Raw genomic sequence first — 23,670 nt, forward strand, 5'->3', positions numbered from 1 at the left:
TAAAGTGTTTAAAAAAAGCTTTATTTCTGTTTTTATAAAAAGTTTGTAGCATCAAATTTAAGCAAGTTATGCTCAAAATAAAGTTGGTCCCTTTTGTTTTGGCAAAAAAAAATCGGGAAGACCACCCCCTAATTAGCAACTTAAATGAAATAATCGTTACCGCTCTACAAATTATTTTACTTATGTTGTGTTTATTAGGCTATTGATTATGTATTTTAGAAAGGAACTACAACGTTAACGGGGTTTTATTGTTTCGTATGGTCAATGGACCTCTAAATAATAAAAACCCGCGGAGTGCTACCATTTAAAGGGGTGCGTTTTTGAGAAAGGGGTGAATTAGTCCCTAGGCACAGGGCGAATTAGGGTGAGTTCTATGCACTTTTGGTACAAACATGTCTACAGGAAAATTGTTCCAGGTTAAATTTACTATCGAGACATTACCTTTTAAAGTCAAAAATATTTTTTTTACAAAAATATATTCAAAAGAAAAGCAAGAAAAAAACACAAATGATAGCAATTTTGTTTTTTGCCCCATAACTTTTTTCCACGGGGATATGAGTATAGGCATTGCTTCACGGAAAAAAATCTTCCATCCATTCTCTTTAAAACAGCGTTTGGTAGAAGTCTTTATGATTTACATTTTCCAAAACATGATTTTTCAAAGTTCGCCACTCACAGCGATTTTGGCCCATTTTGCTTGTTACTTCTCAAACATTGTTCTGTAACTTTTTTCTACGTAGCTGCTTTAGGTATATGCATTGTTACATTTAATAGGAAGAAAATTATTTACCCTTAAAATGGTAATAGAAGGCTATATGGTTATTTTTAAGCAAGATATGGTTGTTCAAAATTTTATATTTTTAATGATTTTTGATATATTTTACGATTATATTTAAATTTCTTATTATAACATTTTTTATGGTATATTTAGGTATATACACTGTACAATAAAAAAGAAAGCTTATTTTCTTTACTTTAAAATAGTGTATCGTAAAAAATTCTAGGGCTATTTTTAAACAAGATATGCTTTTTCAAAATGTGACATATACACATGCAATAGGTCCTACTAAGTTGAAATCATATGGACAACTTTTTTATTATTAACTTTATGAAAAAAATATTGTTTATAAAATGCTCTGCATATTCTAAAACCTAAGATGCAATCATCAGATATAAAATTGTATCAATAGTGTACGAGGTATATTAAAAATATGAATTTTGCTCAAGAGTAAAGTACCTTTAAATTTCACAATATCGAAAAGTGTTATTAAGAAAAGTTATTTGGAATTAAAAATTATGTTATAATATGCAATTATATTTTTCTAATTGAAAAAAATTAAAAACATTTAAAATTTTTCTTTAATTACGGATACCCTTGGATATCCTACGAAGATCTTGTTTAAAAATAGTCCTAGAATTTTTTGCAATACACCGTTTTAAAGTAAAGAAAACAAGCTTTTTTTATTTTACAACGTACATACCTAAATTTACAAGGAAAAATTCACAATGAGAAATTTAAAAAATAATCATTAAAAATATCAAAAATTATTAAAAGTATAAAACCTTGAAAAAGCATAACTTCCTTATAAAGAGTAGTGTAACCTTATACAATAGACCATTTTAAAGGTAATTGACTTCTCTTTCTAACAAATGTACCATTGTATATAGCTAGAGATGCGTAGAAAAAAGTTACAGAACAATGTTTCCGAAATAATGGGGAAAATGTCCCAAAAATGATGTGAGCGGCGAATTAAAAAAAATCCTATTTCAGAAAATATAAATCCTAGAGACTTTTACCAAACTTTATTTTAAAAAGGAAGGATAGGAGTTATTTTTGACAAAAGCAATGCCTATACTTATATCCCTAAGGAAAAAAGTTATGGATCAAAAAACAAAATTGCTGTCTTTCGCGTTTTTTGCTTGCTTTTCTTTTGAATATATTTTTGTAAAAAAAAATATTTTTGACTTTAAGAGGTGATGTTTCTATAGTAAATATAATCTGGAACAATTTTTCTGTAGACATACTTGTACCAAAAGCGCATAAAACTTTTCCTAATGCACCCTGTGCCTAGGGACTAATTCACCCCTTTCTCAAAAACGCACCAATTGAAATGGTAGCACTCAGCGGTTTTTTCAAATTTAGAGATCCATTGACTATATGAAACAATAAAATCCCGTTAACGTTGTAGTTCCTTTTAGCTCTCTTATTTTGAACATAATCAATAGCCTATTATATGATCTGTGAGTTTCATCGATTCAAAGTTCTTATTTTTGAAATAATTTGGTATTAAAATTTTAATTTTGAAAAATATTTTTTTTTTCAAAATAACTTAAAAATTGTTAGAGATACCAAAAATTTAAAAAAACAAAGTCAGCATGGCTTTTCTGAATATCCCGAATTTTTTTTGTTTTTATGTAAGGCAAAAATTGAATAAGATTTGGTGTTTCTAAATTTGCATACATTCGTGATCAGTGACTCGTTCAACCCCTTTTAACTACAGCTCTTTCAAAAATAAGGACTTTGAGCCGATGAAGCTTACAGATCATATAAACAATACATACAAGAGTCAAGAAACTTGTGAAGTCGTAACGATTAAGTTCATTTGAGATACTAATTAGGAGCTGATTTCCCCGATTTTTTTACCAAAAAAAAGGGACTAACTTTATTTTGAGCTTAACTTGTTTACTTTTGATGCTAGAAATTTTTTTTATAAAACAAAAATGAAGATTTTTTAAACACTTTAAATAGGTCGTAATGAGTTTTCCCCCAAATGTGCTTCATTTTTGGTTATCTCACGTTAATCTCATTCCATTTGGAATTTGACGAATATGAACCTATTTTTCATTAGCTATAACTCTGCTTCTGCTAGGTATAGGAACGTGATATATACACCATTTTTTAAAATTTTTTACAGGCTTTATTTTTGCTAAGAATTTTTATTTCGACAAAATACTTACTTTTTGAGTTATTTGCGAAAAACCGTCTAAAAGCGTGGTTATTTTGTTGAAAAAATGAACATATTGACTGGCAAATAACTCAAAAAGTATTGACTTAATGAAAAAATTATATAGAACAAAAGTTACTTAGAATTAGTCAGTTTATCCATTTCCGGACTTACTTTGGACGTATATTTTTTCACCCCCAAGAGGGGGTGAAAACCACCCCCAGGGCAAAAGCACACATCGGCACAATATAAATTTTTTTCTTTGACTTGTTAGCTATGTGTATGCCAAATTTCATGTCAATCCAAGCGGTTCTTTAAAATTTAGAGGTTTTGCAATATTTTACCGTTAAAGAACGTACTATCAATAGAATTCATGTCAGGGATGTGAGAAGGCCAATTCAATTTCTGAATATTTACCTCACTTAAATATTCAGTACATACGATACGTGAGGTCTTGCGTTATCATGCATTAAGATGAAATTATTTCCTAAAGATGCGAAAGGGACAACATGTTCAAAGAAACAAAATTTCTGTCATCTACCTTTTGCTAATTAAAAAGCCAAAAGTAAAGACATAAAGACACCAAATTTATTCACGGTGTCAAGGAAATTCCACCCCAAAACATCACAGAGCCTCTATTACCTATACAATCTCGTATGCTCCTTCTCAGAGGCATCTTTCAGTGCGTCACAGTTTTTCAATTTCTTTCTACCGCATTAAGTTGGAAGTGACAGAAAAAAGGTACGTCCGTGATTAAATTCATTAAAACATTTATTCTAGTTGTTGACAGATGGCGCTATAATCAAATACTATAGAAGGGTAATACATACAACTCTTGACATTTCCCATTACATTTTGGGCAGCAAACAAAACTGCGCCATCTAGTGGTATGGATTGTAACCACAAACTATGAATGACATGGAATGATCGAAGATCTGTCAGTTAATCTAATCCATTAACCTAACTTTTTGCGTGTGTTTAATCCATCCTCCCATATCACTGGTTTAATCAAATGTTTAACGTTTATTATATGTTTATTTTGAAATAAAAATGGATTTTGTAAATCTGCTATTACTAAATGAACTTAATGATGTGGCAGAATCAGACAGAAATACATGATTTAAATCTAGATCGACGCCAGTTACGCCAATCCATTTGAAATTGATGACCATACCATGTATGTTTTTATGAAACATTTCAGTGCCAAAATCTATTACTGTGAGGTGAGATAAAATTAAAACATTGTAACTACCAAAGATTCGGAGTTTTTTATGTTTTGTGATAGTGCTAAAAATTTAATGGACTAAGCTCATGTCGTAAGTTTTTATAATATGCTTCTTTTATACAATGTTTTTTTCCTATTAATATCACTGTATTTACTGAAAAAATAATTATAATTTATTTTAAACTAAATGAAACAAATAAATTTTGTGAAAGCTTGATATTAACAGAGTTTTTTTTATCCTGCCCTTTAAATTAATGATTTCAACCTCAAAATATAGATTACAGACAAAGAAGTCAGCTACTTCATCCATTTAGTGAAGACTTTTTGTTTACATATTTGTAAACATCAGTTCATCTACATTGGTAAACAAAACGTCTTCAATAAATGATGAAGTAGCCGAATTCTGTACCTTTATTCTCCATCATCTGTATAAATAAAGAATACTCAAAAGTGGTGGGTTTTTCGATCAATATGTAGAGAATAGGCAAAGAATTCGGCCCTATCAGTAAAAATCATCACATCATCTAAAAATGGGTTTGATAAGAAACAAACATCCATAGAGAGATATAAAAATGCAACAGTTGTTACCTTAAAAAGATATCAACTAACAAGATGTAAGGGTAAATGTTTACATTAGTAAGGATCACTAAAAATGCGTAAATTTTTTGGACTTAGCCTAAAAATTGGAACAAAGGCAAAATTTTCATGTTTTTTGTTACGGAACAAACAAAAAGTGTAGAAATGTTTAAAACAATTGAAAAAAAAATATAAAATATGGAAAATTTAAAACTAGCCAGATTAAAATGCTATCAAAGTACAAAATACCTTTAGTTATTATAACATATATAAACAAATTATAAATACCATTCATTATTTTCGCATTAAATTATACAAAAATAAATAATATTGTAAAATGGCCAAAAATTCATTGTTTGGAAAAATAAGTCCAGCGCGCTTGCACACAATATAGGATATTCTGATCATGTTCAATGTTGCCAAATGTACATTTGTGTTTTTCGGAGTAACTATTGAACTTAATTTTAATAAAAGTTATGTATTATTATGAGTTTTTTTTGGGGATTACATACATTTACAATTATTTTTTTATGCACACTTGTTTGCTACCACTTGTTCTCTTGCTGTTGAAATAAGTTTTAAATGTTAACTGTACTTAGTTTTTTACAAACTTAATGTTTAAATGTTTATATCTTACATTTTTAATGGTTTATTTGACGAACTACTTTCCTTACATATTGGTATAGCTGTATCTTTTTAGGGAACACCTGTTGCATTTTTATATCTCTATAGATGTTTGGCAGACACATGTTTCTGACTCATTACATCAAATTTGTGGCAATAATGTTAAAAGACCCTGAGGATTCCAGAGCAATAGCTAACATATCCACGGAAGAAGCTACAGCTGCCTGAGGAAAGGTATGCCAAACGTTTAGAACATTTCAAACAATTAAACAAGGAATGGTTAATGAGAGTTTAATAGTGAACTTAAGGTTAGAAAGTATATATCGGCATGTCTTGTAACAAGGATGAAAAAAAAAGTATGTATAAGATGGAATGCAACTGCAGACACATGTTTCTGACTCATTAGTCGTCATTATTACGGTAAAGCCAAGTTAAAATAGGTGTATGTTAACTTGGGAAAGGATCACTACAGTAGCAATACAAACAATTTCTAGCAATAATGTTAGAAGACCCTGAGGATTCCAGAACACCAACTAACACATCCACAGATGAAGCTACAGCTACCTGAGGAAAGAAATACCAAATGTTTAGAATGTTTCAAACAAACAAACAAGGAAAGGTTAACTTATACCTATTTTAACTTAGCTATACCATACTGATGACGACTAATGAATCAGAAACACATATCTGTGGTTGCATTCCATCTTATACATACTGTGTTTTTCTTTCATCCTGATTGTGAGACATGCTGATATATGCTTCCTACCTTGAATTTACTATTAACTTGCATTAACCATGAGGAAGTGGTTCGAGCACTTCAAAAAATAAAGAAAGGAAAATGAACCGGAGGATATTCCTGGGGAAGTGTGGAAGGCATTAGGAGAGAAAGGAACACACTGGCTAATAGGTTTATTTAATAGAAATATGGAAGTTGGATGGATGCCATATGAATGGAGAAGCAGTAGGTATATTAGTACCTGTTTACAAAAACAAGGGAGATATATCGATACATTTTTGGCAAAGTAACGTAAGTGACATTTTTGGCGAATCATCCTTTTCCATTAAACAAACTCTATTATTGTTTAGAAGGTACTGCCAAAGTGTTGTAAGCCTAGATATATTATGTTTGAAATAATTCTAGACTTACTACACTTTGGCAGTACATCATCATTCTCTTTGCCTTATCCCTATATGGGGTCGGCTTCCCTAATTGCATTTCTCCACACAATTCTATCTTGGGTCATATCAATGTTAATCCCCTTTACCAACATGTCCTGCCTTATCGTCTCCCCCCAGGTCTTCTTTGGTCTTCCTCTCCTACTCCTTCCAGGAATCTGCACTTCAGCTATTCTTCGTATTGGGTGATTAACGTCTCGACGTTGAACATGACCAAACCATCTTAACCTATGCTCTCTCATTTTGGCATCAATTGGTGCCACACCTAGACTTCCCCTAATATACTCATTTCTAATTTTATCCTTCTTTGTCACTCCACTCATCCATCTAAGCATTCTCATTTCCGCCACATGCATTCATTGTTCCTCTTTCTTTCAGCTAAGCTGAAGGGAAAATTCTATAAAACAGCCATAAGACCGGCTATGATGTACGGAACTGAATGTTGGGCAGTGAAAAAGAAAGAGGAACAACAAAAAGAATACACTTTGGCAGTACCTTCTAAACAATAATAGCTTTAGTTTAATGGAAAAACATAAAATGTCACTTACATTACTTTGCCAAAAATGTATCGATATAACAATGTACAAACTACAGGGGACGATATAACCATTAAAGAAAACCTTCCAAGAAATAGAAAACAAATCCAAACTGAGAGGACTGAAACGACAAGAGACGCACACAGCTTTGAAAAGGTTGAAACATTCAAATATTTGGGAGTATTAGTCAACAGAAGAAATGAAAGTGTAGATATGAAAAGAAGAATTCAAGGAAAGAGAAATTCAGTCCCTGTAAGTTGGAACCATGTGGAAAACTTTTTTATTATTAATTTTATGAAAAAAAGTTATTCTTCATAAACAGATAAAGATTACAGATTAAGATAAAAATATCTTTTAGTCTAAAACATGATTCAACCATCAGATATCAAATGTTATGAATATTATTTATACGAGGTATGTCAAAAAGTATGAATTTCACTCAAGAGTAAAGTAGCCTATTTTTCACAATATGGAAAATTGCTACATATTATGAAAAGTTGTTTGGAATTAAGAACTACATTCTAATATGCAATTACATATTTCTAATTGAAATTTTTTTTTTTAAAAACCAACATTATTTTCAGTTATTTCAATTCTGATAATTCCTTTATCAATAATTTTACGAAAAAATGTGATTCTTAATAAAAAGTTCTGCATGGTCTAAAACCTAAAATACAACCATCTTATATCAAATTTTATCAATTTTATACGAGGTATATAAAAAAAGATGAATTTTGATCAAAAGTAAAGTACCTTTATAATTCAGAATATTTCAATCAGAAGTATGTAATTGCATATTGAAACAAAGTTTTTAATTCTAAACAACTTTTCATAACAATTTTCGATATTGTGGAAAATAAAGGTGTTTTACTCTTGAGCGAAATTCATATTTTTTGCCATACCCACCTCATAAAATTGATAAAATTTGATATAAGGTGGTTATATTTTTTAGGTTTTAGACAATGCAGAACATTTTATAAAGAATCAAGAATTGGTTATCAATAATAATTTAAGAAAAATTTTTAATTTTTTTTTTTAATTAGAAGAATGTAATTGCGTATTAGAATGTAATTCTTACTTCTAAACAACTTTTTATAATAACAATTTTGTGCAAAATAAAGCTACCTACTTTACTCTTGGGCGAAATTCATATTTTTTGACATACCTCGTATAATATTCATAAAATGTGATATCTCATGTTTGAATCTCAGGTTTTGGACTATGCAGAGATTTTTATGAAGAATAACTTTTTTTCGTAAAATTAATAATAAAAAATAAGTTTTCCATATGGTTGCAACTTACAGGGACATACTGTATATATAAACTACAGGGCCATAAAACTACTTAGTCACATCATGAAAACATGGGAGAGTAATCGATTGAGATGTTGGTTGAAAGAAGGAAGACAGCGACAGCTAAAAGTAAAATCGGTAAAAATCCTTATATAGATAGATAGATGATAGACGGATATGTGAAAAAACTGTAATATCCGATAATCAATTTGGCTTTATGCAGGGCATATCAACAACAGATGTCAATTTTCATTTGGCAGTTGATGGAAAACACAGGAATAAAGAAACATACCCTCATATGGTATTCATTGATCTTAAGAAAGCATATGGCGTTCCTCAAGAGATTCTGTGGTAGGCACTCTATAAGGAAAGAGTGGCCAATGAATATGTAAAGATTGTGATTTATTCTCATTAGTTTTGGATCAGTAAACAAGGAAACTACAAGGTAACAGAGTCCCTGGTAGTTAATGTATCCTTATAATGTAGTGTTAGTAGGAAATAGTGAAAGCTACTTAGAACAAAAATAAGAACTCATTTTAGGATAATATATATTATATTGAAGTCTATTATTATAAAAAAATCACTAAAAAATTAAACACTAAACTAATTAAACTAAAAATCAAATACTAAAATAAAAGTTATTATACTAAATTTACAATCAAGATGCAGTAGAAATAAACAAACCAAGGCACTTCATTGTTACGAGGAGCGCCCTCGAATCATGATTTACAATGTATAAACTTTGTAAATCATGAATTGAAATTTATACAATGTATATACATTGAAAATTATAATTTGGGACTGCTTTTCGTAACATTGAAGTCTCTTGATTGTGAATTTAGTATAAGTAGTACCTATTTAGTACTTATTAGGTTTTTTTATTTTTGTTTAATTCCCTATTTGTAAATTAATTTAAGTTGGTTAGGGCCCTGAATGAAGAGTATACCTACTAGTTAATTTATTGTCTCCAGTTTCCACTTCCTTTTTTGTATTTTTTTTTGCTTTTTATTTATTAGTATCTAAACTAAATTCGCTCAGCCAAGATCCATTTTGACAGATTCAGAGTAGGAAACATACAACACAAAAATTCCTACCTCACACTATTAAATACTGCTCAAGCTCAAATCAACTTCATTAAAAAAAAAGAAAAATTATTGGAAATAGTGCGAGTGTAGTGTAGGTGTACTAAACTCGATAAAATTTTGTGGAATTTATTTCCTCAAAATATTTTAATTTTGTACAATAAATAATTTTCTCATTTGTTATCAATACGTTATAAGGGTGTAAATAAATATTGATTGGCGTAAGGTAGGTATATGTTATTTATCTCTGTTTACTATTAATAATATTGGTGCTGAGTATTGGTATGTTTGCTTGTGTAGTAATTTCCAGTGACGTCTAGCAACCTAACTTCCCAAAAAATTACCAATATCACTAGACAATTGTGTCTCAGATTGTAGTAAGTATATGCGTGCATAAGTATTATATGTGTGAACATCTATGATACTATAAATAACATGAAAAAAAGTATTTATAGTATCACGAGTCACACACAAACAACATCGTTTCACAAATAACAAAATAACATAATAACATAACTACATAATAGCTACAGGACATGTAATTTTAGCATAGAAGAAGAGTTTAAGTGGAACAGATGGTCAAGGTTATTTGTCACTTCAAAAATTCAAAATACTTGTGAAGAGGACGACTGCATAAGGCAGCAGCTGCAATGGCCGCCGAAACATGTTTTATGTTAAATTTATTTGGAATTATCTGAAACAATATTTATGCAGGCTCACTCATTACTTTAGTGAGCGATATGAGATATACTATATCTATTATAGTATAGGTACCTCCTGGTCAGTAACAAGCTTTAAGGGTAAATAGAAGGATCATTAATCATTTGATACATGTATCATTTTTTTATTCTTTATTTAATTGACCTTTGTATAATTCAATTTTTAAATTTAATAAATCAATGAATTTTGTGTCTCTCTTCTGCCCTTTCATTTTCTCTGGCACAGTTGTGTTGTACCCTTTCCTTTACATTTTTGTGTTTCTATCTGAAGCAATTGAGCTATGTTGAGTATTAGCTTTCTTGTAATACATTCTCTAGTTTATTATTGGTAGCTTACTTCTGGAACTAGCTTTTTTCTTTAAGAACGCAGGATTCCATCTTCTAGATGTTTGTCATATCTGTAACAATTTTTTTTATTTAGAAAAGTGAAAGGTATCTACTAACAAATATTAAAATTAGGTTTTATTCTTGTTATTGGGATTCTTCAATTTGCCATGTAAATTATCCAATCTTTAAAAATATTGTGTTTTGATATATACCTCGTCCAATTTACTTACCGTTGCACGTCATCCGCGCCATAGCCTGTGACACGATACCAACACGAAATATCTAGGCGGTAGGTGTGTTCCCCTTTAGAATCATTTTGATTCTAAAAAAGAACACACCCACTGCCTAAATATTTCGTGTTGGTATCGTGTCACAGGTTATGGCGTGGATGACGTGCAACGGTAAGTAAATTGGACGAGGTATACATAGTTGGTTTAGCCCTAGTTTACTATTCAATATACCAGTTGGATGGATTATAAATCTGTAGAGTTTTGACAATGATTGATATGTCCATCTAGCCTAACTTTTCAGAGCATTTTGAAAATTTGCCCAACCCAAAAACGAAAAGTAATCAACATAAAAATCAAGTAGTACATCAAGTTCTGCCCTACCTAATACAACCAAAATTATCCGTGCTCCTAGGGACCGAAGGTGGCACGGATAATTGAAAAGCACAGATAATTGAAAAGCACAGATAATCCGAACATTTACATACTGCTTAGGTATAATACATATACTATCATAAAAAGGTAACAGAAAAAATAAATCTTTCATTATGAGTCTCTTTTTTGTCATATAAAGTTTCCGTCAAGTGATATACGATGACGTTATTTTGATAATACCTCAAAAATGTAACTTGAGTAATAGAAAATCATAGCACAGATAATCCGCACCCAGATAATCGGGGTTCTACTTTAAGTTAAAAGGGGGTTTTACCTTCATCATACACATACCAAACTCTACCAACTTGAGCACTAAATAGCACACTCTTACTAAATAGCATATCAAGCAAATAATCTCATTCTGGCTAAAATCAGACATAATATCAAGTTTTGCCATACCACTACAGAAATATAGCATTGAATTTAAATAAAAGTTTTCCCGACATTAACAAATTTTTACATCATTGAACAGTTAATAGATTTAATAATCATATATTATAATTATGTGAACAAAATTACCACTGCATCTGTTTCATTAGCTAGCTTGTCTTTATATAAACTTGTCTTTGTCTTCTTTACATACAAATCAACCGTTTTCTACTAATTTAAAATTGCTTTACCTCTTGTTCAAGATCTCCAGTAAACTTTTTCACCATAATCAAATTGTTGTCTGATTAAAATATGGAAATGTATTGGTAAACCTTATGACTTTATATACTTATTAAGTTGCAATTCTTTGATTTACTTACATTTCCTTCTTCCAAAATGGAAATAAAATAATTTTGATTCTGTCATTATGCGAAAATCTAATTATGTTAGGTTAGGTTAAAGCTAAAGCTGAAATTAATAAAATAAACACAAAATCAGATGTGTTCCGAGTCCAAACTTACTTTTTAAGCTTATCCATAGAGAAATAAAAACATTTCTCTATGAGCTTATCTACAGGATAACTAACTAGAACATAAATTGATGTGAAAAGACGGGTACATTTTATTTGGCGAATAAATACTTATTCTCCAGATAGCTAATAAGAGCATATTTATCCAGAGGTGAAAAGACCGGGCCTAAGTCAAATTTAAAATACATGCCGCTAAATACTTTTAAAAATCGACACAATTCCCAATAAATATTTCTACTTACAAATTTTTATCTTTTGGCATTCTAAAAAATGATTTGTACTCTTTTTGCTGTTTATAATTGTTACAACCGTACATAGCACACACCACACTCATTTTGCAAGACATTTTTGTGTAAAAGTACAAACACAATTTAGAAAAATTAGCTCGTTATCCAAAAATTAATAAAATTTGAATGTTTACAACAAATTTGACTTTGTCAAAATGTAGTTACAATCCAAGCCGATAGTGGCGCTAGTGGCAACGTGCTGCCAGTTTTCTGTGGGAGTTGGACGTATTACCCTTCTATAGTATTTGCTATAATCGAACAAAAAATGATTTACATATTATGTATTATCGATATGACTATAATCTGTACAATTTTAAGACTATACAAATCAAAGAATGTTTCTTTTCATAAATGAAATAAACACAATTGATTTGTTTTGATACCGAATTACGATTACGATTCTGGCAACTGTCAGATTTAACTAAAATGTAATGCTATAATTCTCTAAATTCTTAAAATCGTATATTACATCATTAATGACACACTGAAAGACTGAGAAGAACTTTAAATTATAGCCGTATACGCTCTGAGCTTCGCTGGTGTCGCTCCTAGCGGATTACTAATTCAACTTTCACCGGTATTTTTTAAATTTATTATTTAATTGTTATCGTCTAATGTTTACAACGAAAAAAAGTAATTAAATTATAATCGATTTTTTTTAAGATTTTGCTAATCATTTTGACGTTCTATTGATAAAATATGAATTTCTTACTTCGGATACTTTCACAATTATCGTGTAGATGGCGCTAAGATTAATAGATTAATTTATAATTACATATTACGGAACATTAAAAAAACTTAAATTCAGTATTTAAAACGTAAGTATATTTAAGGTAAAAATATATACCACAGCTTTGACCAACTAAGATTTTTTATAATTAATGTTTTTAATTTTAATTTTAAATTAATCACTTTGACATTTATGTCAAATTTCCGGTAAACGTTTACAGACTTGTCACTACTGGCGCTCGCGAATTTGTAAATATCCCCTCTACGTACGAGCTCACAGCGTATAGATATGTAATAGTAATAGGGCTTTTCATTCACAGTCATTTGTTTCGAGCTTCTGTCATATGTCATATAATCCGTGTATATTAATATTATACACAGATTATACAACATATGACAGAAGCTCGAAACAAATGACAGTCGATGAAAAGCCCTATAGGTAAATAATGGGTAAATACCTAAATATTTTTTTCCGATTATAGCGCCATCTATCAACAACTGGAATAAATATTATAAATGTGTATGTATCACGGACCTACCTTTTTTCTGTCACTTGTGACGCACTGAAAGATGCCTCTGATAGTACGTTCTTTAAAGGTAAAATATTGCAAAACCTCTAAATTTTAAACAACCGCTTGTATTGACATGAAATTTGGCATACACATAGCTAACAAGTCAAAGAAAAAAAGTGATATTGTGCCGAAGTGTGCTTTTGCCCTAGGGGTGAGTTTCACCCCCTTCTGGGGGTGAAAAATATGTGTTCGAAATAAGTCCGGAAATGGATAAAATGACTAATTCTAAGTAACTTTTGTTCTATAAAGTTTTTTTACCAAGTTAATACTTTTCGAGTTATTTGCGAGTGAATATGTTAATTTTTCTACAAAATAACCACGTTTTCAAACGGTTTTTCGCAAATAACTCAAAAAGTAAGTATTTGGTCGAAAGAAAATTCTTATCAAAAATATAGCTTGTAAAAAAGTGAAAAACATGGTGTATATATTAGGTCACTATACCTAATAGAAGCAGAGTTATAGCTAATGAAAAATAGGTTCATATTCGTTAAATTCCAAATAGAATATTTGAACGTGCCATAACTAAAAAACGAAGCACTTTTTTGGGGAAAACTCATTTCAACTTTTTTAAAGTATTTAAAAAAAACTTATTTTGGTTTTTTTAAAAAATTTTTTAGCATCAAAAGTAAACAAGTTACGCTCAAAATAAAGTTGGTCCCTTTTTTTTGGTAAGAAATCGGGAAAATCACCCCCTAATTAGCATTTCAAATGAACTTAATTGTTACCACTTCACAAGTTTTTTACTCTCGTATGTATTGGTCATATGATCTGTAAGTTTCATCGGTTCAAAGTCCTTATATTTGACAGAGCTGTAGTTAAAAGGGCTTGAACGAGTCACTTACCACGAGCGTATGCAAATTTGGAAACACGGAATCTTAACCAATTTTTGTCTTACAGAAAAACAAAAAAATACAGAATATTCAGAAAAGTAAAGCCGACTTTTTTATTGTTTAAAATTTTTCGTATATCTAACAATTTTTAAGTTATTTTGAAAAAAAGCATTTTTCCAAAATTAAAATTTTGCTTTAAAACCAAATTTTTTCAAAAATAAGCACTTTGAATCGATGAAACTTACAGATCATATAAACACAACATAAGTAAAGTAACTTGTGAAGTGGTAACGATTAATTTCATTTAAGTTGCTAATTGGGGGGTGATCTTCCTGATTTTTTTTGCCAAAACAAAAGGGACCAACTTTATTTTGAGCGTAACTTGCTTACATTTGATGCTAGAATTTTTTTTTTATAAAAACAGAAATAAGGCTTTTTTAAACACTTTAAAAAAGTTGTAATGTGTTTTCCCCAAGAATGCTTCATTATTTGAAAATTTCACATTGAATTATTCTATTTAAAATTTTTCGAATATGAACCTATTTTTCATTAGCCATAACTCTGTGTTTGCTAGGTATAGAGACCTAATATATACACCGTTTTTTTTCACTTTTTTATAGGCTATAGTTTTGCTAAGAATATTTTTTTGACAAAATGCTTACGTTTTGAGTTATTTGCGAAAAACCGTCTAAAAACGTGATTATTTTGTTGAAAAATGAACATATTCACTTGCAAATAACTCGAAAAGTATTGATTTGGTGAAAAAACTCTATAGACAAAAGTTGCTTAAAATTAGTCAGTTTATCCATTTCAGGACTTATCTTGGACATATATTTTTTCACCCTTGATATGGGGTGAAAGTCACCCCCAGGACAAAAGCACACATTGACACCATATCACTTTTTTTCTTTGACATGTTAGCTATGCATGTGCCAAATTTCATGTCAATCCAAGCGGTTCTTTAAAATTTACAGCAAAAACCGTGAAAGAATGTACTATGAGGAGTATATTTCTTATGTTGCACTGTACCGGCTGTCCCAATAAGACTGGCTCTCGGCCATATCTCAGGAACCGTTTATAGTACAGCTTTGAGAAAAAAATATTTATAACAAAAGTTGCCTCGGGAAAAGCCTGGAAATTATTTTCATGATTGTAGGTCCACCGCTAGAGGGCGTAATAGAATATAAAAAATTAAAAAATCAAAATTTTACAAAATTTACGTAATGAAAGGGCACTGGAAATCTAATCATCGTATTCTTCATAAAATTCTGCGCATATTTGATTTCACATGTGTAGGTCTACCTTTGCAAAGAAGATGTGGGGGTGAGTGGGAACCTTCTTATGAAAAAATGGCTGTAAGTCCGGTTCTGCTAAATCGAATTTTGCATACTTGGTCTTGTTGAAAACAGCTCTTTTTCTTCAATGTAAGTGTCTTATTTTCGAAATGGCCTAATAAGTAATATGCAAGCTAGGAGGCGTTATTTAATTATTTTCAGAAATCTAGTTTTTTTTGGAAAATATTATATAAGTATGCATTTTTAATCCTGTATTACAAAATAAAACCAAATTAGCAACATAATACCAAAAACCGCATGTCGATACCTTTTTTCTATCTCGAGATATCTTAAGAAATGTTTAAATTTTAAATATAACTGTTACTGTCACCGGTAAACGAGGTTAAGGAGAAGTAGTGTGCTATGGAAAAAACAAATAAACATTTTCCAGATGTAAACGTATATAATTAATTAAAACAACAATAAGACAAACAACACTATAAAATATAACAAATAAATAAAAGCAACTACTTACTTAGTCTTAGTGACTGCCTAAATGTTCAAATTGTTGCCCATCATTTTCGATGCAAGTATTTACTTTTTCAAGAGTAGATTGAATAGCAACATATTTAACTGTTTTATTTATTTATGGGGACGGATTAAAGACCTTGTTTTTGCTGCTAGGCCCACTACGCGAGGAAACATGATCTAGAATCTAGAGAATACGAAACGCCATTCAAAGCATTGCGAAAGCAGAAATTGAGACTGCTGTTCAATCTACTCTTGAAAGAGTTAATGCTTGCATCGAAAATGATGGGCAACAATTTGAACATTTAGGTCGTCACTAAGTAAGTAGTTGCTTTTATTTCTTTGTTTACATCTGGAAAATGTTTATTTGTTTTTGCCATAGCACACTACTTTTCCTTAACCTCGTTTACCGGTGACAGTAACAGTTATGTTTAAAATTTACACATTTCCTAAGATATCTCGAGATACAAAAAAGGTATTGACATGCGGTTGTCGGTATTATGTTGCTAATTTGGTCTAATTTTGTAATTCAGGATTAAAAATGCATACTTGTCTTTAATATTTTCCAAAGAAAACTAGATTTCTGAAAATAATTAAATAACGCCTTCTAGCTTGCATATGACTTATTAGGCTATTTCGAAAATAAGACACTTACATTGAAGAAAAAGAGCTGTTTTAAAGAAGACCAAGTATGCAAAATTCGATTTAGCAGAACCGGACTTACAGCCATTTTTTCATAAGAAGGTTCCCACTCACCCCCACATCTTAATTGCAAAGGTAGACCTAAACATGTGAAATCAAATATGCGCAGAATTTTATGAAGAATACGATGATTAGATTTCCAGTGCCCTTTCATTAGGTAAATTTTGTAAAATTTTGATTTTTCAATTTTTGATATTCAATTACGCCCTCTAGTGGTGGACCTACAATTATGAAAATAATTTCCAGGCTTTTCCCGAGGCAACTGTTATTAGAAGTAGAGGGGAAACACGCGATATTAGTTTACGTTATGTTTCTTTCTGTTTTTAAGTTTTGTTAGCTTTACTGTTGTTATTTTTTATTGTTCATTTACTTAGTATTGTTTCAGTTAAAACACATGTTGAACAATACATCCATCTATTTTATTTGTTTTTAAAGATATCAGAGAAAATAAAAAACAAAATGTTCACAAAACATAGCATACAAACATACAACATGATTTCAATGTATAGCTAGGTACTCTTGTACCTTTTTCTCCCTACGAGGTGTCTCAAACTTAACATAAGAAAAGCATTTCCTTTCTTCCACCCGGTATAAACTCAAAATAGAAGTAAACCTTTGCCCAACAGTATAATTAAATACTAAAGAAAAAATCTAAAACTATCAAAATGAGCATAATATTTGGTGGTGAAAAACTTTTTCGAATATACAAAAAAAGGTAACCCCGTCTCTAGGGTAGGTAAAAAACTGAAAAATAATTGGGGTTTGCTTAGTAAAAAATTTTTGTAACGCCATCCGTTTTCAAGATACAGGGCGTTGAAAAAAAAATTTACGCATTTTTTACGATTTTGCCGAAACTACTGGCAACATTGTAATGAAATTTTATACGAATATGTTTTGGAAGCTGATACATCCCATGAATTTGTTTTTATATCTGATTCTCATAGAGGGCGCTAGTTACACGGATCGTACTAAGTATTAGTCAATATAACTTTTTTAAGAGTATAATTATTAATCAAAATTTCAAGTAAACTTAAACATCATTCAATTTTACACGAAAAAGGTACTCTTGGTAAAACTGGATACTGTGTACCGTTTTCGGAATATTTTGATTTGAAAATTATGAAGTAATAATTGATGCTGGTAGTAATGATAAAGTTCTAATTGGTATACCTCTATTTTTTCCAAGTGTGCCATGGAAATCTGACATTTATTGATTGTTATGACGATAAATCAACAATAATTAGAGTTTTTAAACCTTGTTTCAAATTTTCAATTTTCAAAAATGGGTAAAATTTTTTTTTCTTCAACGCCCTCTATCTTGAAAACGGATGGGGTTACAAAAATTTTTTTACTAAGCAAACCCCAATTATTTTTCAGTTTTTTACCTACCCTAGAGACGGGGTTACCTTTTTTTGAAACACCCTGTATATCTAACAGTTTTCATACTATTTTATGTAAAATTTAATCAATGGATTTGAATCAAATAGCATAAATAATACTGTTTTCAGTTATCTAAGTAAACATTTTCATAGTGCCGTCACTGAATGTTTTCACCTCTGATTTCGTTGAACCTCCATCGATTTTCATGAAAATTGGTGAGTAATTAGAGGATACCTCAAGGAACAAAGGTGACATGATGCCAACTTGCGCTTTTACCCTGGGGGTGGATGCCACCCCTTCTCGGGGGTGAAAATTATTTTATTAAAAATAATACCATAAGTCGATAGAGAGACAAATTATAAGCAAAATTTGTTATATAAAGTTATTAAAATAAATCAACACTTTTTGAGTTTTAAAGACCAAAAATTTTATTTTTTCGTAAAAAATGCATGTTTTCAGTGGCGTGCGGTGACTTTTTCGAAAGGGGAAGCGATTCAATAAGGATATAAAAATATTTTCTTAAGGGTCGAGGGTCGAACAACTTTCCACCTGATAACAATCTGATGCGCAGGGGCTCTCTATCAGCAAAGTACTTAATTATGTGAGACGTCCTGCGTACAAGGACTCACACACTAAATCCTTGACGCGTGAATGCGTGAGGCACTCTATTCCAGCTATTTCTAGTGACTAGTGACCTATCATTGATCTGTATTGCTAGCTCGGGCCTTGAGTCCTCGCGCCGGGCTTGGTTTTCTAAAGAAGAATCATATTAAAAAAAAATATACTCCGAGGCATTTTACACAACACACAACTTTCACTAAAATGGCACTTATTTATACTCGAGGTCTATTCTCCTATCAACTTCTGATAATTGTTGAATGAAGTCTTTTTTAATGGATAATAGGGCTAACTTTTCAAAGTCTGTCTTCGCTTGTTGAATTTCTTTTAAACTCTTAATTTGAAACTTTTAATGCATCTTAATACTGCAAAACTTCGTTCAACTGATGCACTTATGGCTGGGATAGTTAGTAGTACTAATTCACACAACTTGACAACTTCACACAGCGACTTGTTTAAACCAGTAGTTATAAAGAAATCCCAGATTTCTGGGTATTTCTTTATCATTCATGTCAGTTGTTTCATAAATGATACTTAACTGAGAATGCAAAGCTGGGATATCAAAAAATTTTCATTATTTAATCGTAATGACATAAATTCCTCTGTGGGAAATTTTGATGAATTATAATTAGAAATATTAAGATTATATATAATTCTACAAATTTTATATCGTTAAAATTTTGAAAGCTAGAATTCATTTGTTGTAGAATATTATCAAAAGGTCTCTTTGTTTCCTCTGTCTCTCTGTCTCCGAAATTATCAATCTTCATTATTTTTCTTTCATGATCAAACCCCATATGTTCAGTTTTATCCCAAATATTTTTAAACTGCTCTCGTTTTTTAATTATCGTATTAATAAAGTCATCAATTTGTCTTATACAAAATGCAATACCATTTGATTTCTGTAAAATGTCAAATAAAAGATCAGTAAAAGGAAATATCTCTGCAAAAAATTTAAATCGAAATATTCTTTAAGCGAATGTGTGTAATACCTAAGCATCCCTTAGCAGCAGTAACAGTCGGCGCATCTCACTTTCGGGAAGGCGATACGACGAGCGCTTCCATGGCATACCAAAATTCGCGCGACTAGTGGCTGCGGTCATTGAACCCTGACCAATTTTAAAAGGGACAACTGCATGACAAGCGGCGATTTTGAGATGCGCTTCTGCCACGAGTGGACCAAATAGTTGAATTGTGTGCATATTGAGTTCGTTCGTACGCGATTAATTTTTAATATTTTTCAATGCCTATTGGCTAGGTAATATGTAGATTATTTGGATTAGGGAAAAAATTTTATTATTAAATATTAATTAATAATATATTTTCTTATATCGACGAATAAATAGGGAAGCGGCGCTTCCCCCGCTTCCATGGACCGCACGCCTCTGCATGTTTTAAATCGGTTTTTCACGTATAAATCAAAAACTAGAAGCTTTTACAAAAAAGTTATTATTACTGAAATTGAAGATAATAAAAAATTGAATACATTCCTCACATAAAGAACTAAACTAATATTAGTTCAAAGTAAGTTATTGGCAATTGAATGTGTATTTTTTTTACGAGTATAGTACATTATTTGACGGCTTTTGCTGTAAATTTTAAAGAACCGTTTGGATTGACATAAAATTTGGCATACGCATAGCCAACATGTCAAAGGAAAAACGTGATATTGTGCCGATGTGTGCTTTTGCCCTGGGGGTGAGTCTCACCCCTTCTCGGGGGTGAAAAACATACGTTCAAAAAGGTCCGAAATTCGATAAAATGCCTAATTCTAAGCAACTTTTATTCTATACAGTTTTTTCACTAAGTCAATACTTTTCGAATTATTTGTGAGTGAATATGTTCATTTTTCAACAAAACAAACACGTTTTTAGACAATTTTTCGCAAATAATTCAAAAAGTAAGTATTTTATCGAAAAAACCATTGTTACCAAAAGTATAGCTTGTAAAAAAGTGAAAAAAATGGTGTATACATGAAGTCTCCAGACCTAGTAGAAGCAGAGTTATAGCTAAAGAAAAATAGGTTCATATTCGCCAAACTTCAAAAAAATATATTTCAACGTGAAATAACCAAAAAATTAAGCATTTTTTGGAAAAAACTCATTACAACTTTTTTAAAGAGTTTAAAAAGCTTTATGCCTATTTTTATAAAAAAATATTCTAGCATCAAATGTGAGCAAGTTACGCTCAAAATACAGTTGGCCCGTTTTGATTTTTCATAAACAAATCGGGAAAATCACCCCCTAATTAAAAACTTGAAATAGAATTAATCCTTACCGCTTCACATGTTGCTTTATTTATATTGTGTCTATATGGTCTGTAAGTTTCATCGATTCAACGTGCTTACTTTGAAAAAAAAAATGGTTGTAAAATAAAATTTTAAAAATTTTTAGTTTGAAAAAATGCTCTTTTTTAAAATAACTAAAAAATTATTAGTAATACCAAAAATCTCAAGAAGTAATAAAATGTACGTTTTGCTTTTCTGAATATTTTGGACATTTTGTTTTCCTGTTAGACAAAAATCGGTTATGCTATGAATGTTCAAAATTTGCATACACTCGAGATTAGTGACTCGTTCAAGCCATTTTAACTACAGCCTTTTCAAAAATAACCACTTTGAACCGCTGAGACTTACAGATCGTATAAAGAATAAATAAGCAAAGTAACCTGTGAAGCGGTTACGATGAATATTATTTGATATGCTAATTGGGGGGTGCTTTTCGTGATTCTTTTTACCAAAAAATAAAAGGTACCAACAATATTTTGAGCATAACTCAATTACTTTTAAGGTTAGAATTTTTTTTAAAAAACAAAAATAAACCTACTGTTAAACACTTTAAAAAAGTTGAAATGAGTGTTCCCCGAAAAGTTTCCGTTTTTTGGTTATTTCTCGATGAAATATTCGATTTGAAATTTGACAAATAAGAACCTACTTTTCATTAGCTACAACTTTGCTTGTACTGGGTCTACTGACTTAGTATATGCACCATTTTTTTCATTTTTTATAAACTATATTTTTATTAAGAATATTTTTTTCGACAAAATACTTACTTTTTGAGTTATTTGCGAAAAACCGTCTAAAAACGTGGTTATTTTGTTTAAAAATGAACAAATTCACTCGCAAATAACTCGAAAAGTATTGACTTGGTGAAAAAACTCTATAGAACAAAAGTTGCTTAGAATTAGTCAGTTTATCGAATGCCGAACTTATTTTGGACATATATTTTTTCACCCCCGAGAAGGGGTGAAACTCTCCCCCAGGGCAAAAGCACACATCGCTACAATATCACTTTTTTTCTTTGACTTGTTCGCAATGTATATGCCAAATTTCATGTCAATCCAAGCGGTTCTTTAAAATTTAGAGGTTTTGCAATATTTTACCGTTAAAAAACGTACTAGTACTCAAATCTAAGTATTCAAGCTTAAATAACGGGAAAGCTATGCAATATATAAAATATTCCTGCTAAACATTTGTCAAAGTACTTTGGAATACCTATCAAATGAGCTTCAGAACAACGTAATAGCGTCAAAATTAAGCAAGTTGTGATGAAAATAAAAAAACCGTTTCGAATTTTTTAGGAAAAAGTTAAAAATAAAACATACGTCATTTCCACAAAAATCAAAATTTATAGTAATCCTTACAAGAACGTCTTTATATTAGCATAAGTAATGTTTTCAATAATTTTGACCGGTTTAGAATGCATATTTTTGAAAAAAAGATATAATTTAAAAAAATCATAATTTTTAAAATTATTTTAATTCTCATATTCTTTTGATAATAACTCCAAAATACTCAATATACGTAAAAAATTTAATATAAGCAAATTTTAGTTTTTTCTGTACCAAATATTTTACCTGTTTTACTATTTTTATAGGGTAAAAATAACCGAGATAGAAACGTTTAAATCTTAAATTTTGCTGTGGGAACCATGCAAACGGGGCCATTTAACCTTTTATTAAAAAAAATAAGGGGTTTAAAAGATTAGGTTTAACGTGCTTAAATAGCACTTGGAATTAACTTTCAAACAGTTTTTAGATGAACCTGATATCGTAAACACGAACGGAGTTATAAAAAAAAAACAATAACATTTTTTGGAAAAATTTTTAAAAGATAAATTTTGAAAAAATTTTTGAGCATAAATTTTAACGCTATCGACATGTTGGGGGCTCATTTGATAGATATTTTTAAGTACTTTGACAAATATTTAATAAGTTTATGTTATAAAATGCATCAATTTCCCGTTATTTCAGCTTGAATACTTGAGTTTTTACTCGCCGAAAAAAATATACATTCAATTACCTATAACTCACTTCTAGTTAACATTAAAAGGTTTTTCTCGTAAGGGGTTTATTTCCTTTTTTATTAGCTTCAATTTTGGTAATACTAACTTTTTTGTAAAAACTTACAGTTTTTGAGTTATTGATGAAAAATCGGTTAAAAACATGCATTTTTCTCAAGAAAAATTAAAATCTTTGATCTTTAATAACTCAAAAAGTTTTGATTTATTTTAATAACTTTATATAACAAATTTTGCTTAAAATTTACCCTCTATCGAATTATGGGGTTATTTTCAATAAAATAATTTTCACCCCCGAGAAGGGGTGACATCCACCCCCAGGGTAAAAGCGCAAGTTGGCACCATGTCACCTTTGTTTCTTGGGATATCCTCTAACCACTCACCAATTTT

The 23,670-nt window shown here is 30.4% G+C and overlaps 1 protein-coding gene and 1 long non-coding RNA gene across 2 annotated transcripts in view; one reads left to right on the forward strand and one right to left on the reverse strand.

The window, feature by feature from the left end:
- The window catches only part of LOC114343977 (uncharacterized), a 215,653-nt gene that overhangs the window by 26,716 nt on the left and 165,267 nt on the right, over positions 1–23,670 (forward strand). The gene's annotated exons all lie outside the window — the stretch shown is intronic.
- LOC126881293 (uncharacterized) lies at positions 10,291–12,595 on the reverse strand. The gene is made up of 2 exons (XR_007696786.1): positions 12,305–12,595; positions 10,291–10,573 (listed from the first exon to the last, which is right to left on the reverse strand). It is a non-coding gene; the product is annotated as an uncharacterized LOC126881293 (long non-coding RNA).

This window comes from Diabrotica virgifera, chromosome 3 (genome assembly GCF_917563875.1).
Source record: "Diabrotica virgifera virgifera chromosome 3, PGI_DIABVI_V3a".
Lineage (NCBI taxonomy): Eukaryota > Metazoa > Arthropoda > Insecta > Coleoptera > Chrysomelidae > Diabrotica > Diabrotica virgifera.